The 13477-nt window shown below is 38.6% G+C and overlaps 1 non-coding gene across 1 annotated transcript; it reads left to right on the top strand.

Annotated features, from left to right (window-relative positions):
- Positions 1–1508: 1508 nt before the first annotated feature.
- On the top strand, positions 1509–1724 carry LOC112207263 (small nucleolar RNA U3). The gene has a single exon (XR_002941703.2). It is a non-coding gene; the product is annotated as a small nucleolar RNA U3 (small nucleolar RNA).
- The last annotated feature ends 11753 nt before the right edge of the window (positions 1725–13477 follow it).

The following is a 13477-nucleotide window of genomic DNA, read 5'->3' as shown; positions in this document are numbered from 1 at the left end:
AGCTTCATAGAATACTGTAGAATCTATAGCATGGTCTTGATTCTTTTAAGCTCTCTGCCTTGTAATTTTCTATTATCACTAGATCTACATGTAAATCTTTTTTGGTTGTTGTTAATTCTGCTACACTTAATGTTGGAGAGGAGATCTATTTTAGAGTCATTTTACTTTTCAGAAAGTTTTCCTGGGCCATGAAACCCTGTTACTGATTTGCATAAGATATTATGTTCATTACTTTCTACCCCTATCCTTTCAAGCACTTCTGGTAATTCAGTGGTTTTTACTGATCCACCAACAGCTAAAGAGGCTATGCTACGAACTATAGCTAAATAAAAGACACATTCATCCTTCTCCTTCTGACTGCTTTGAACATTTATAGCATCTCATAACTGTAGTTTTCCAAAGCTTGGATTGGGACTTTTCAGGTCCTTTTTTGGAGGACAAAGGAAGTGACAGCTTTTCTGAGAAACATGTTTTTAAATCCAAAGGCTTTAACCACATTCCTTGCACATGAACATGTTTGCTTTTTTTTCCCTTCCCTCATTGTCTCCTTCCCATCTAATACCATTGAAGTTATAGACATCTGCATTTTTAGCAGAGTTTTATCCATTCGTTTTTAAAAACTTGAAAAATGCAGATGTTGAAGAAATAATAAGTATCCTGCCCTTTTATACTTTGTGGCAGGATTGTGTTATAAGCAAATGAATCAAGCAACTATGTAAATCATAAACAAAAACTAAAAACGAACCAAAGTAAAAAGGATAACTTCCAGGTAGCATCTTTCTATTCTAACCTGTCATTTAAGGGAATACTAGTGATTTATTCTAAACAGGATGTAAAACTTACTCCAGATTACTCTTCCTCTGTCCCGCCTGGCAAGAACTCAAGTATAACTGTGGTATAGCAGCTCTTCCCAGGTATACTGGTTATACACAGGTTTGTGTGTGATCTCAGAATACACAGCTGACATAGATATGATATGATAATTGGTAATGGCAAGTTCATTTACATTCTTTACACTTCTATGACCAGGCCTTAAGGAAAGAACAGTTTTTTAAAGAACCAGGTAGTGTCTTCCTACCTATCTCCAAATACATGTCAAAAAATAAGGGTGTTTGTGCTTTGACTTTGTTTTTGCTCAGTAACACAGTCAAGCAACAGTTTGTTTCCAAGTGGCCCATTGAGCTGTGTAAGCATTTTTGTTTATTTCAAATAAAGTGCATTGGTATCATTTGTTATTCATGCTATCCATCCATACCACGCTATCTTCTGTATCAGGTAGTCTAATAGAAATGTACCCATGTTGTTAGTAGAAAGAAAGAAAGAAAGAAAGGAAGAAAGAAAGAAAGAAAGAGGCAAAATACAATTACTAAGATTGGCAACCACCCCCAAAATTAATAACTCGTTTTATTACCAAAGCTGTGGAAAAGTAAACACTCTCATACATTCCTAATGGGTAGTATAAACTCCAATAAAGGGCAATTTGGCATTATCTATCAAAACTAAGAATAAGGGCTATACTTTCAGGGGTAATTTCTATAGTTCATTACTAGAGTAGTTTCTCTGAATGTGTAGGGTGCCAGAAACCACAAGGAGGAGGCACAGCATTCTCTAGTGAGTGTGAAGCCGGCTGTTGGTGTTGCTTCGCTGAAACTGCCATTTGCCACTGATAATCGTTCTTCTTTTCCATCAGGAGACTAAGAGGTAGAAAACGCAGTCCGAGTGGTATTAAAAAAAATTACAAATACATAATTTTCCATAGAACCAGCAATTCAATTTGTGAGTGTTTGCCAATATATCTGAACACATATAAAATATGTACAGTGTTCTTAATTTCAGCTTTTTTATAACAGCAAAAGATTGGAAATGATGCAAGTATCTCTTAACAGCGTACTGGTTAGATAATTTAAGAATCATTCATACAGTGAAATACTATGACATATGAAAGAATGAGGAAACTTTATTTGTACCAGTATGAAAAGATCTCCAAGATGTATTGCTAAGAGTAGAAAAATCAAGGTGCCAAACACAGTATAATACACTATGTAAGAAAGGAGGTAAAATAAGAATGTATATGTTACATAAAGAACCCTGAGGCTGGGCACGGTGGCTCTCGCCTGTAATCCCAGCACTTTGAGAGCCCAAGGCAGGCAGATCATGAGGTCAGGAGATTGAGAACATCCTGAACATCCTGGCTAACATGGTGAAACCCCGTCTCTACTAAAAATAAAATAAAAAAAAAAAACCTAGGCGTGGTGGTATGTGCCTGTAGTCCCAGCTACTTGGGAGGCTGAGGCAGAAGAATTGCTTGAACCCGAGAGGCAGAGGTTGCGGCGAGCCGAGATCGTGCCACTGCCCTCCAGCCTGGCCAACAGCGAGACTCTGTCTCAAAAACAAAACAAAACAAAACAAAACAAAAAACCCTGAAAAAAATATGCATTTACAGGGATTAACTGATTGGGGGAAGGTAGGATGAATTGGAAAGACAAGAGAGGAATATGAGCAAGACTTTTCACCCTATAACTTTCATTGTTGTTTCAGTTTTTGAACCATATGAATGTATTACTTATTCAAGAAAAGGTGAGCTAAAATTAAAGATGAAACGGACATTTTAGGCAACGATAACTAGCTGAAGAAAGAGGGGTTGTTCAATGAGTCCTTAAAGTATGCAAAAAACTTTGTCATGTTCGAAAGAATAGAAATACTGAACTATGTTACATGTATTAAAACATTAAAACATATGTTACATGTATTAAAACGTTACAGTTAAGTGTACATATTAAAAACAAGGGCAACCACCAAAACAACAGCAATGCAAACTGTAGTTTCTAAGCCAGTGTAGGGAACAAAAGGGAATATAGAAAGCATTATCAATCCTACAGAAGGAAGGAAAGGAAAAAGAAAGTTTTAAAAAATGGTAAAAAAGATAATACAAAACGAGATGGTAGAAAACCTCTCCAAATATGGCAATCAATACATTTAAACATATGGGATCCATCAACTAAAAGGCAATTATCAGAATACATATGCACATGGCTATTTGCTGCAGCATTATTTATAACAGCAAAAGACTAGAAACAACTCAAATGTTCTTTTAATAGAGGTCTGGTATGTCCACAAAATGAGGTACGATGCAGTTTTGAAAAGGAATAAAGAATATCTCTACGTTCTCTGAGGGAGTGATGTCCAAGATGTGTTGCTTATTTTGAAGGAAGCAGGGTGGATAAAAGTGTGTATAATATTATACCAGCTACATAAGGGAAGAGAAATAAATAAATAAATGTGTGTGTATATCTATATATATATAATTCTATATCTTCCTTTATATATATTTGTGTTTAAAAATATAATATATATTTGTATTTAAAAGGGAAAGATAAGCCACAATATAAAGAAAAGTGATTACCTATGGGGGTGGGAATAAATAGCATAAAAAAGCAGGGAGAAAAGCTAGTCTTCTTTTAGTATACCTCCTTCTGGAGAGTTGACTTTGGAACCATGTAAGTATATTACACAATTTTAACATAACTTTGTAGAAAAGCAATTCTAAAACAATAGGAAGGATAAATATGATTTAGTATTTGATAGCACAACAGAGTGACTATAGTTAATTTAATTGTACATTTTAAAATAACTAAAAGAATATAATTGGATTACTTGTAGCACAAAAGATAAATGCTGGAGGTGACGTATACCCCATTGATCCTGATATGATTATTATACATTGTATGCCTGTATCACAATATCTCATATATCCCATAAATGTATACACCTACTATGTAACCACAAAAATAAAAAATAAAAAATATTAAGTCAAAAGCAAAATGAAACAAATGAACCTGTGTATCCAGAAGCTAACATAATCACACATAAAGTAACTTTAAAACACAACAACGTTGATGTATATCCTAACAGGATAGATCTTAAGGTAGGGACAAAAATATCTGCAAAAGAATCTTAAACTCTTTGTAGTAATCACATTTTCGTTGGCATAGCTGGTATTGTTACTCTGAAACTGTTATCTGTATATGGTAGGATAACACAGATGAGTGAGATGATAACAGATTGTATGTTGTTGTCTTGAGAACCAGGATTTTATTTGTGGGAGAAAGACGATGCAGATTGTTGAGGTGAAGTAAAAATTCTTTAATCTTGAATCTTGATTGGAAAGATCATAATGAACAGGGCCCAGATTTTTATTTCCAAACACCATTTCACAATAAAAGGAACCAGGGATCCTAGGAGAAATGCTGATGTCTAGTCTGGGGGCAGGAAATGGACAAGTAGAGCCTCCAACATCTTGGAGTCTCAGAAAGCAAGGAGGCTATCACAGACCAATAAGGTTCTGTCAAAAGGACACAGTAGCCAGGGTGTAGAGGCTCCCACTGGCCAAAGTCCCACTGGACAATTTGAGCATCAATAAGGAGAATAACTGTAATGGATTGAAATACATCAAATGTTTAAACCTATATGCTTATGATAATACTGGGAAAAAATTGGTCACATTTGAAAGATGATAGGGAACCAACTCATTATTTTGGAAACCAATAAATAAAGGGAAAGAGGCAAGCATTTATCCTGCCTGTCCTATGCAAACTGTACTGGTAGGTTCCAAATAGCAGATGAAGGGAAGTTTTCTTTATTTAAAAAAAGTCAGCTAATAAATGAATATAGAATGATAGGATATCACTATTCTGCAACTCATAATGAATTAAGGGATGTAGCCGTTAAAGGACAACCAGATATTATGTGTCTCCAGATGGGAGAACTCCATATACCCTATGAGCAGTCTAGCCAAGGTAATTGAACCTGAATCTGATTAAGCCTCTAACGTCAAGCACCAATTTGTAGGAAATACTGAAGACAGAGAATGTGTTAAATGGTACCATAGGAATGAAATCCACAAAGTTCAACTGGGGAAACCCTACAGGACAAACAACTTGATGTATTCATCACATTCCTAGGAAAAAAAGGAAAAATAAGAAGGAACCCCTATGGCTCAAAAGACTTAAAGCCTTAAGAAGCATGTCAATCAAATGTGATGCATGGACCTTATTGGCTCTTGATTCTGACAAACTATAAACCTATCTCTCTCTCTCTCTCTCTCTCTCACACACACACACACACACACACACATGCACATACACAAGCATTTATGAAACAGTCGGGAAATTTGAACAAAGAAAGGATATTTGATAATATTAAGAAATTGTATTTTAGGTGTAATCATGGGTGCATGGTTATATTTAATAAAGCTTTCTTAATTTTGTAGGTACATAATATTTACATTTGGAAGAATACACAATCTGGGATTTGCTTCAGAATAATATGGGAAAGGAGAGAGTGAGAAGGTATGGATGAAGGAAACAAGAATGGACATGAGCTGACAATTGTTGAAGCAAGGTGGTAGGGTTCACTGTATTGTACATTCTATTTTTGTAATGAAATATTTTTTAAAATTTTCTACTTGTTAGGTAGGTCACAAAGGAATACAAAAATGAGGATATAATTGATCAATAATGTTAAGAGCTGGTCTGGGAAAAGACTAATAAAATAGACAAATTTCTTGGTATGTTCATCTTATAAAAAAAGAGAGAAGGCACAAATGAAATACATCAAGAATACAAAAGGGGACGTGATTCAGATTTAGAAGCGACTTAAGAATTACATGCAAAACCTTGCACAACTTTATACTGACAAATTTTGACCTCCAGAGAATACTTTGCGATATCTGGAGGCATTTTCATTGTCACAAATGGCAGGGGGCAGGGGAGAGGGGTGGGGCAGGGTGCTACTGACATCTAGTTGGTAGAGGTCAAGGATGTTGCTAAACATTCTAGAATGCACAGGACAGCCTCCCACAACCAAGAATTAGCCAGCCCAAAATGTCAATAATTCTGAGATTGAGAAGCCCTGAGCCAACTTAAATTGGCACGCTTCTAGGAAAATATTAATTATCAAAACTGGCCCAAGAAGTTGAAAATCTTGATAATAACCTCGACTCTCTATTGCATTGTTCTCTGCAATAACCAGAGAAGAAATTGAAATGATTTTCAAAAATCTAACTGTTCTCAAAAAGGCAGCAAGTGAGTGAGTTCTACCAGGTAAGTTTCACCAAGACTGAAAGTAACACATAATTTTCATTTCATCTGAACAGTTCCAAAGAAAAAGATGGGAAACTACCAAAGCCATTTTACAGCCAGGCATAATTTTGATACTGAAATGAAACAAGGACTGGTAAAAATAGAAGGCTATAGGCTGACATAATTTAAAAACAAAGGTTTGAAAATTATAAATAAAATATTACTAAATTGCATCTAGTGTGTATTAAATCTAGTGTGTTTATCGTGATCAAATGTGGTTTAGCTTAGGAATAAAAATAAGGAAAGGTACTGATGTAATTCACACATTAGCCAAGGAAAGGAATAAAACCGTATAGTTTTTTCAATGCATGCAGAAAAAGAATCCAATAAAATTCAACATTCTTTCAAAATAATGTTAATAATAAAGTTTTAGGAAGCCAAGGAGAAAAAGAAACTATTTTAATGTGATAATGGTGTCTTTTGGAAACCTACTGCAGACTTATTTAATTGTGAAATATTACACCTAGTCCCATTAAAGTCAGGAGCAAGAAGTGATAACCACTATCCCCACTATAAGGGTCATTAAGATTTGAAAGACAAAAGCACAACTGTTACTCTTAGCAAATCATATGACTGTCTATCTAGAAAACCAAAAAATATCACCCTCAAACCACTGGATTTAATGTAAGAGTTTAATAGAGAGTGTATATAAAGTAAACATACAAAAATCATTTCCCTATACATAATAATAATCAATTAAAATATAACAGTGGAAAAAATACCAAGAAATAAACTTAACCAAAAAATGCAAGACTTTCATGAAGAAAAATATAAAGTTTACCGAAAGAAATAAAAGAAGCTCCAAATAAATAAATGTGCATTTTTTTGTAGACAGGAAAGCAAAACACTGTCAATATGTCAATTCTCCCCAAACAAATCTACAAATTCAATGCAATCAGAATAAAAATCAGAATTTTCAACTGGACATGGTGGCTTTACACCTGTAATCTCAGCACTCTGAAAGGCCTAGGAGGGAGATCACTTGAGGCCAGGAGTTCAAGACCTGCCTGCACAATATACACCCCACCTCTACAAGAAAATTAAAAAATTAATGGAGCATGGTGTCATGCACCTGTAGTCCTAGATACTTGAGAGGCTGAGACAGGAGGATTGCTTGAGCCCAAGAGTTCAAGGCTGCAGTGAGCTATAATTGTGCCACTGCACTCCAGCCTGGGTGACAGAGTGAGACCCTGGCTCCCCAAAAAATAATTTCCGTAGAACCTGACCCGATGATTCTAAAATTCCAAGGTAGTACAATATTGGTGAAGGAATAGAAAAACAGATTGATGGAACAGAATCATGGGTATGCTCAAAGCAGCATTTCAAATCAAGGGAAAAGAATTACTCAATAAATGGTGTTAGCGGCCGGGCACGGTGGCTCAGGCCTGTAATCCCAGCACTTTGGGAGGCCGAGGCGGGCGGATCGCGAGGTCAGCAGATTGAGACCATCCTGGCTAACACAGTGAAACCCCGTCTCCACTAAAAATACAAAAAATAGCCGGGCGTGGTGTCCGGCGCCTGTAGTCCCAGCTATTCGGGAGACTGAGGCAGGAGAATGGCGTGAACCCGGGAGGCGGAGCTTGCAGTGAGCTGAGATCGCGCCACTGCACTCCAGCCTGGGTGACAGAGCGAGACTCCGTCTCAAAAAAAAATAAAATAAAATAAAATAAATAAATAAATAAATAAATAAATGGTGTTAGCATAACTGGCTAACCATTTAGGAAAATATTAAGCCAAATTTATGCCTAGACCCATTTAGAAAAATACAGAAGAATTAAAAGTTACAGATAAAAAGCACAACAATAAACGTATTAGATAAATGATCATTTATTGATGATCTTGGGGGCAAGAAGACTTTTATTTATTTATTTATTTAGAGAGAGAGAGAGAATCTCACTCTATCACCCAGGCTGGAGTGCAGTGGCATGATCTCGATTCACTGCAACCTCCGCCTCCCGGGTTCAAGCGATTCTTGTTCCTCAGTCTCCAGAGTAGCTGGGATTACAGATGTGTGCCACCATGCCTGGCTAATTTTTGTACTTTTAGTAGAGACAGGGTTGACTTTATTCATTTCTTAGGGCTGCTGCAACACATTACCACAAACTGGGTGGCTTACAACAGAAAATTATTCTCTCACAGTCTGGAGGCCAGAAGTCCTAAATCAAGGTGTCAGCAGGATTGGTTCCTTCTGAAAGCACTGAGGGTCAATCCATTCCATGCCTTTTTTCTAGCTCCTGGTGGCTGCTGGCAATCCTTGGTGTTCTTTGGCTAGTAAATGCATCACTCCCATCTCCGCCTGGGTCTTCACATCACTACCTTCTTCTTGTGTGCCCTGTCCTCTTCCTATAAGGATGCTCATCATTAGATTTAGGGCCCGGTTGGAAAGTCTGACTGGATTTCATCTCCAGATCCTTAACTACAGCTGCAAAGACTCTTTTTCCAAATAATATCGCATTCGCAGGTTCTAGGGGGACATATCTTTTGTGGGGGTGGAGGGCACTGTTCAACCCACTCCAAAGGCCTTTTAATTTAAGACAAAAGGGAAAAGATTCATAAATTTGACTTCATTCAAAATAAAAGCTATATGAAAAAGGCATCATAAATAATGTTAATAGACAAACCACTTACGGGAAAACATGTGCGGTATCTCTTTTACATTTATTTTAGAGAAAAGGTTAAAGTCCAGAATATATAAGTTGTAAAAATTGCTGTAACTCAAAAAGAAAAAGACAAACAACCCAATAGAAAAATGACCAAGTATATGAGCAGTTCTGTTAGGGAAGCAAGAGCCTAGGAGAGCCAGAGTAACACCATTTTAAGTTCAGGTTCATCTTGAGATGAACAAGGCCCATTCCTTGCCAGTCACGACCCACATTCATAATATATTTACAGCTGAGGAAACAACCTAAAGACACTTACAAGGGGACACTCCTATAACAGTGGAAAGTCTCAATGTCCCAATACCCATAACAATACACATTTTCAGGATAATTATAGTTATGCTTTGATGTCTTCACACACTAAAATGTCAAGGATAGTTTTCTTTAAATCAATAAAACAATAAATTTTGCCATGCTGTCTGCTCACCCTCACATAGACACAGCTTGGTTTAGTCTTTACGTGGACAAGACTGCTACATAAGAAAAACTTAAGACAAAGACAGTGCGTTCATCTGCCTGCTTTCTGAGGACATCCTACTCTGTAACAGAGCAGTTTCTAGTAAACTTGCTTCCTTCACTGTGCTGTGTGACTCACCTTGAATTCCTGCACGAGATCTGAGAACTCCCTCTTGGAGTCTGTATTGAGACCCCTTTCTGGTAACAGTTTTTAACCAGAAGAAGAAATAAAATGAACTAAATAAATAAACATAAATTAAACTAAAATAAACATTAAAAGTGATCAATGACATTCGTATTCAAGAAAATAAAAATTAAAAGATGCCCTATATTTATATCAAAATTTAAAATGCACGTTTCCAAAACACCTCTATGCATTCACAAGAAGACATATATGTATGCTCACTGAAGTACTGTTTTCAAGAGTTCTAATGGGGAAACAAACTAAATGCTTATCAATAAAGGAATGCCTATATAAATCATAGTTTATGAGGTAACTCTATGTAATAACAGGACTAGATCTTCATGGTATAATTTTGAGTGAATAAAGAAATATGCAAAATGTAGGTACAGTATAATACAGTTCATATTAAATGAATACACAGAAAACAACACTACATATTTCATATGCAGTTCTACATATATATATAAATCCATAGAAAGAAATCAAGAAGGATACAAACCAACCCAATAACGGTGGTTACCTTTGGGAAGGGAGATAAAGGGGACTGTGACGGAGGGTGATAGACATACGGAACTTTAGTCTAATCTTCAATATTTCAAAATTTTTCATTGAGAATGCACTCATATGTTACCTATATAATCTTAAAAAAAATCTTAAAAAAATAATTCTTAAACAAAGTGAATGGGAAATAATGAAAAGGAAATAGTGTATGGACTATTTTTTTCAAGACATTAAATAATAAAAGAATTATTTTTAATTATGATGAGAATAAGCAAACTGTAGAACATCTACTAGAAGGAAGATTAGTACAGACATTAATGTAAAATGCAAAATGCTTATAATGTGAAGTTTTAAACTTTATGAATTTTAAAAAATTGGTATGATGAAAAAATTTCAGTAATATAAGGGAGCAACAAGAAAATTGTCTCAGGAACTTGGAAATACAATTTTATTTGAGAGTCACACTATAAAGTGAATGTACAATGAATCAAAGAGAAAAATCACCTTCATGAAACATAATGCCTTCCACTGGCAAGTCTTGTCTATAAGTCGTTTGATGATTTTGACATGTGTAAGGAAAGAATGTGCCAGTAAGCCATGGAAGTGGAGAAAAGAGAGAATCAGTGAGGCCAACATGGACACAGCAGACTTGTCAGTTTCTCCATCTTTCCAATGGGATTAGCAATGGTGCCTACTTCACAGAGTTAGTGTACAAAGCAAACAGCACCTGGTATGTAGTGAGGCTGCACATTATTAAAGGGAGGGAATGTGGTGGTCAGGCCAATATAAACGGTGTCATAGTCCTATTTCTCATTATCAAACAGCATCCTGGTTTTCATACATCAGGCTCCCGTGAGGTAATCAGCACGAGTCAGCCTCCTGACTCTGACTGGTTCTGGGACACTGAACAGATCCAGTTTCCGAGACTGCAAGACTCAAAGTCCAGCCTGGACCGAGGTTGAAAAAGCACCAAGGCAATGCCATCCAGCAAGACCTCTTGATAGCCAGCCAGTAGTCTTTTGTAGTGACACCCTACCTTTGCCATACCTAATCTACTCAAACTTCCAAACAGCTTGAAGGGGAGTGGGGAAAGTCTATGCAGAAGAAATAAAAGAGCTGGAAAAATAAATTAAAATATTAACAGGTGTTTGTGTGAAGGAATTATGGGTGATTTTAATATTTTCTTTGTTTTACTTTTCTATACTTTCCATGTTTTATTTAGTGTGTATTACTTTAATATTTAATATAAATATATTTAAGATTTAACATAAATATAAATATTTAATGTTTCATAAACATGTTTAAATCATGGTGAAGCGAAGAGAAAGAGAGGCTCTAGCTTGAAGGAGGCACAAGGGTGGAGAAACGGCTTCTGAGGCTACAGCTGAGGGGAAGATGTCAGCGAGTTAGGGGCAGAGCAGGGATGATCCAGATGCTAGTTCAAGTTCGAGACCAGCCTGGCCAACATGGTGAAACCCCGTCTCTACTAAAAATACAAAAATTAGCCGGGAGTGGTGGCAGGCGCCTGTAATCCCAGCTATTCGGGAGGCTGAGGCAGGAGAGAATCGCTTGAACCCGGGAAGTGGATGTTGCAGTGAGCGGAGATCGCGTCACTGCACTCCAGCCTGACCGACAGAGCGAGACTCCGCCTCAAAAAATAAAAATAAAAAAAGATGCAAGTCCAAGATGCACTTGCTTTCCGTGGAAAGACTTTTTCTTCCACTGTGCACCTAGATTTGGAAGTGGCTTGTTATTTGCCAGTCATTGCATTTGCGTGGCGAATCACTGCAATGGAAAGCATCTCCTTGAGAACTCTAAGTGTGTCACGATATCTGACTATATCACTGGCTGTTGAACCTGAAAGTCCCAGATTTGAGTTCTTAAACATTCCCTCCTTCCTCATCATCATTACCAAATTACTAGTCATCTCCTAGCTGCCTGCCTCTATGCTAAATTGGGCGGAGGTTTTGGGGTGGAATGGAGGGAGCTTATGAGGAGAGAAATAAAAAGATAAACGAAAATGCAAAGTCACCGTGGCCTGGATGAGGTGGCTAAGGAAGGTTTAGAACTTGAAGTCAATCGGTCTAATTTTCTTATCCCGCGATTCAGGGAATAGGTGGTACTTAAGCAGAGCCTTGAAAGGTTTGCAAGGTTTGAATAAGCAGAGAGCAAGAGGTGGGGGATGGAGGGAGGAGCCGGAGATGAACGGAGCAAAGGCACTGGGGTCCAGGCCGGGCCGCCCCAAGGGTTGCAGACTGATTCCACGACGCCAGTAAGCAGCGTTATCTGCAAGCTGCTGCCTTTTTTTTTCTTTTTTTGAAACGGAGTTTCGCTCTTGTCTCCCAGGCTGGAGTGCAGTGACGCGATCTTGGCTCACTGCAACCTCCACTTCCAGGGTTCAAGCGATTATCCTGCCTCAGCTTCCCGAGTAGCTGGGACTACAGGAGCGCCCCACCACGCCCGGCTAATTTTTGTATTTGTATCGGCGGCGGGGGAAGCGGGGGGGGGGAGGTTTCCTCCATGTTGGCCAGGCTGGTCTCGAACTCCTGACCTCAAGTGATCCGCCCACCTCAGGCTCCCAAAGTGCTGGGATTACGGGCGTGAGCCACCGCACCCGGCCACTACAAGCTGCTTTTATTATTTTATTTTTATTTTATATTTTTTTGAGACTGTCGCCTGGGCTAGAGTGCAGTGGCACGATCTTGGCTCACTGCAACCTCTGCCTCCCGGGTTCAAGCGATTTTCCCGCCTCAGCCTCCCGAGTAGCTGGGATTACAGGAGCGCGCCACCATGCCGGGCTAATTTTGTATTTTTAGTAGAGATGGGGTTCCGCCATGTTGGCCAGGCTGGTCTCGGACTCCTGACTTCAGGTGATCTGCCCTCCTCAGCCTCCCAAAGTGCTGGGATTACAGGAGTGAGCCACCGCGCCCGGCCTCCAAGCTTCTTACGCAGCCTTCCTTCTCCACTTTATTTTCAGCTGAATATTTGTTGCCTCAGCCTTGTGACCTACGTGCGCACGAGGGAGCCATCCAAAGCAGTTATAGGATCTCTTCCAGCTCGAGTCCTGCCAACGCCGCCTTCTGGGGCTGCCAGCTCCCAGCTGTTCCCCGCCTGGGGCACTGGCTTCCTCAGAGCGCACCACTGCCTCCTCCCTCCCAAGCCCGCAGACTCGCCAGTTACTAAGGAGTAAAGTACCCTAGGGAGTTCCTGTTTGGTTGGTCTGGCTGGAAGTGAGGCGTGTAATCTGAGCTTTTAAAGTCAAAATCTAAAATACAATAAAGACCCAGAAATCCAAGTCTTTAGACCTGGAACACAAGCGTGTCTTTCAGTTTTGAAGTTCACTGTAGGTTCCTGCATAAAACTAGTCCTGTAGAACGAAGAAGAGCCTCCCCAACATCCTGTGTGCACAGCAAGTGTGGAAAACTGAAATAGTGATCTGAGGTGTTTCGAAAATAAACCTCGGAAAGCACATTGCCTACGGTGACACATTCTCGGCCCCGGGCGGGCGAGCCCCCGGGTCGCAGCGCGCAGCTGCC

The sequence above is a fragment of the Pan troglodytes genome, chromosome X (assembly GCF_028858775.2).
Source record: "Pan troglodytes isolate AG18354 chromosome X, NHGRI_mPanTro3-v2.0_pri, whole genome shotgun sequence".
NCBI classification, from domain to species: Eukaryota; Metazoa; Chordata; class Mammalia; order Primates; family Hominidae; genus Pan; species Pan troglodytes.
The sequence above is the reverse complement of the archived record's forward strand: the minus strand, read 5'-3'. Positions and strand labels throughout refer to the sequence as shown.